Raw genomic sequence first — 4,128 nt, forward strand, 5'->3', positions numbered from 1 at the left:
GGGGCCTCATTTTAAACTTTTGCCTAGGGCCCCACTTTGTCTAAAACCGGCCCTGATAACAGTGCCACTTGACATAAATGCAGTGATTTTCATAATGGGATCTGAGCTGCAGTACCCAAGAATGGCCACTATGCGGTGTACGGAGTTGTGCTGTTCTGACGCCATACATTTTTTTACTTTCTGACATTGGATGCGCTAACAACGAATAGGTAGGGGTGCTGTGTGTTGGCCAACAATTTAAAAGTCCTGAATAACCCCTTTAATCTACAATGTAAGGTGTATGGTGGTCTTTTCCTTTGTGGAGAAAGAAGGATTGGACCATTCTCCTCTTCTCAGGGAAAATTATTATTATTATTATTATTTATTATTATAGCGCTATTTATTCCATAGCGTGTTACATGTGAATAATACACAACTGAAGGATTCTGGCAGCAGCTCTTAAGTTCCCCATACACATCAGACTAACAATCTAACAATAGTGATGGTTCATCTGACAGTGTAATGTGTATGGGGGCACCTGACAGATGCCTGTTAGGGTAGTTATAGGGGTTGCCCACTACTAGAACAACCCCTTCTAGAAGTAAATGTTTGACCCCCAATAAAACAAAAAAAAACTATATTCACCTCCCATGCCAAAATTGTTCCAGTGTCAGCATTCGCGGTTGCGGAGGTCTGGTGCGGTGGTGCCCAGCATCCAATCAGCGCTGGCATCACTCTCCCCACCTTTGTACAGATTGAAAATAGAGAGGGTCAGAGATCAGCTGCAGCCCTGGTTCCTCTTCATGTTCAATCAGTACGAAGGCGAGGACAGTGACGGCAGTGCTGAATGGACGCCGGGCACCACGTGTCATTCCATCGCACCAGAGCTCCGGAACCACAAGTGCAGACACTGCTGGAACGGCATGTGAACCACTCGAGAGCAAAAGAAGGTACAAATACGTTAACAAGGTATAAATTTATTAAACCAGCACATATCAAATACATAAACATCAAATACCACAGAATTATTAATAACAATACCCTATGAATAGGGGAAGAATAAGGTTGGCTGTGTATCAGGAAAGAACCGATGGGGCCAAATAACCACCCATGGTATAAACCACTATGACTGGGGGTAGAGCAAATTCACAAAAAACATTCAATTGTACCCACTCAGGACTATATAGTATTATTAATAAGTGTCACAATCCACCAGTACATGTCAGTTGCCTGAGAATCATATATAGTACAGTTCATAGATAGATCAAAAAATATCAATAAGCATGATTCATTAACATGGTAGATATAAGTAGCGGTAAAAGTACCGAAAGAACAACATATGTACTAAATGGTACCCAAGGGGTGCTCACCCTAAGGTATAGCCGAGCTGATAATTTGTATTATAGCGGTATAGTGCCTACTAGGGTTGAGCGACTTTCATTTTTTTAAGATCGAGTAGGGTTTTGGGAAACCCGATTTTGTCCAGAGTCGAGTCGAGTGCAGTCGGCCGATTATCGCTAAAAGTCGGGGATCGACCGAAACACGAAACCCAATGCAAGTCAATGGGGAAGCATAGTCGGCAGTGAGTGGAGGCCAGGAAAACACCTACAGTGCCCATTTTAATGCCAAAAACATCCATTCTTGTTTCTGAAGCTTGCCAATCTTAATTAACTGTATAATAATAGTTGGGCATAGGGAATTGGGGGAAAGTTGTGGGGGGAGTAGGGCTGGCTCAAGTTTTTCGTGGGCCCAGGAAATGCGGACTACGTCACGGCGGTGTTGCAGGGAAAGGTAAGTATTTAAACGTTGCAAGTGCTGTGATCCTGAGCAAGCAGGGGGGGGCCCACTCGTTCGCATTGCCACTGGCACAGGGCCCCTCAAAGTACAGCGATGTGTGTTTGCATGGCGGGGGCGCCTCCCACCAGCAGCGACACTTTTGCGTACTCTGAGGGGCCCTGTGCCAGTGACGTCGCCAACGAGTATGCCCCCCCACCTGATGAAGGAACCTGCACTTTCATCTGCACCTTCCTCTTTGTCCCTGTGTAAGGTGGTATAACATGCGGGAAGGGGAACCTTACTTTCAGCAGGGTCAGATTCTGGCTGTGTAGAGTACAAGGGGAATGTAGTGGTCTAGGTCAATGTACCAGCAGACTCATTTAGCAGTGGCTGGGCAATGGGCAGGATGAGGAGGAAACAGATATAGGGCCAAAGAATAAAGTAGGCTACATGCAGTTCAAAATTGGTAACAGGACTAAACAGGCGGCATTGCTTTGTTCAGTGGAGTAGCAAACCCAAGAGCAGCAGACACTGTTTCAAGGGCCTAACCACACTAGTAGGCCAAATGCAGTTTAATATCTGATAGTATAGGGCGAAAGCCAGAATGTGGAAGCTCAGCTTTGTTCAGTTGAGGACAACACCAGGGAGGGGCAGACACCTTTAGTAGGCCGGAAAAGCCTATTGCATTTTTTAAAATGGTAATTTGGAGCAGAAGGTTGAAGCTCAGCTTTATTTAGTTGAGGGCAACACCAGGGAGGGGCAGAAGCCGTTAGTAGGCCCTAACCACCCTTTTTTTTTTTTTAAAACCACTTAATGAGAGCCGGAAGGTTGAAGCTCAGCTTTATTTAGTTGAGGACAACACCAGGCAGGGGCACACAGACAGACACCTTTTAGTAGGCCGGAAAAGCCTATTGCATTTTTTAAAATGGTAATTTGGAGCAGAAGGTTGAAGCTCAGCTTTATTTAGTTGAGGACAACACCAGGCAGGGGCACACAGACAGACACCTTTAGTAGGCCGGAAAAGCCTATTGCATTTTTTAAAATGGTAATTTGGAGCAGAAGGTTGAAGCTCAGCTTTATTTAGTTGAGGGCAACACCAGGGAGGGGCAGAAGCCGTTAGTAGGCCCTAACCACCATTTTTTTTTTTTAAAACCACTTAATGAGAGCCGGAAGGTTGAAGCTCAGCTTTATTTAGTTGAGGACAACACCAGGCAGGGGCACACAGACAGACACCTTTAGTAGGCCGGAAAAGCCTATTGCATTTTTTAAAATGGTAATTTGGAGCAGAAGGTTGAAGCTCAGCTTTATTTAGTTGAGGGCAACACCAGGGAGGGGCAGAAGCCGTTAGTAGGCCCTAACCACCCTTTTTTTTTTTTTAAAACCACTTAATGAGAGCCGGAAGGTTGAAGCTCAGCTTTATTTAGTTGAGGACAACACCAGGCAGGGGCACACAGACAGACACCTTTAGTAGGCCGGAAAAGCCTATTGCATTTTTTAAAATGGTAATTTGGAGCAGAAGGTTGAAGCTCAGCTTTATTTAGTTGAGGACAACACCAGGCAGGGGCACACAGACAGACACCTTTAGTAGGCCGGAAAAGCCTATTGCATTTTTTAAAATGGTAATTTGGAGCAGAAGGTTGAAGCTCAGCTTTATTTAGTTGAGGGCAACACCAGGGAGGGGCAGAAGCCGTTAGTAGGCCCTAACCACCCTTTTTTTTTTTTAAAACCACTTAATGAGAGCCGGAAGGTTGAAGCTCAGCTTTATTTAGTTGAGGACAACACCAGGCAGGGGCACACAGACAGACACCTTTAGTAGGCCGGAAAAGCCTATTGCATTTTTTAAAATGGTAATTTGGAGCAGAAGGTTGAAGCTCAGCTTTATTTAGTTGAGGACAACACCAGGCAGGGGCACACAGACAGACACCTTTAGTAGGCCGGAAAAGCCTATTGCATTTTTTAAAATGGTAATTTGGAGCAGAAGGTTGAAGCTCAGCTTTATTTAGTTGAGGGCAACACCAGGGAGGGGCAGAAGCCGTTAGTAGGCCCTAACCACCATTTTTTTTTTTTAAAACCACTTAATGAGAGCCGGAAGGTTGAAGCTCAGCTTTATTTAGTTGAGGACAACACCAGGCAGGGGCACACAGACAGACACCTTTAGTAGGCCGGAAAAGCCTATTGCATTTTTTAAAATGGTAATTTGGAGCAGAAGGTTGAAGCTCAGCTTTATTTAGTTGAGGGCAACACCAGGGAGGGGCAGAAGCCGTTAGTAGGCCCTAACCACCCTTTTTTTTTTTTTAAAACCACTTAATGAGAGCCGGAAGGTTGAAGCTCAGCTTTATTTAGTTGAGGACAACACCAGGCAGGGGCACACAG

This window comes from Ranitomeya variabilis, chromosome 3, assembly GCF_051348905.1.
Source record: "Ranitomeya variabilis isolate aRanVar5 chromosome 3, aRanVar5.hap1, whole genome shotgun sequence".
NCBI classification, from domain to species: Eukaryota; Metazoa; Chordata; class Amphibia; order Anura; family Dendrobatidae; genus Ranitomeya; species Ranitomeya variabilis.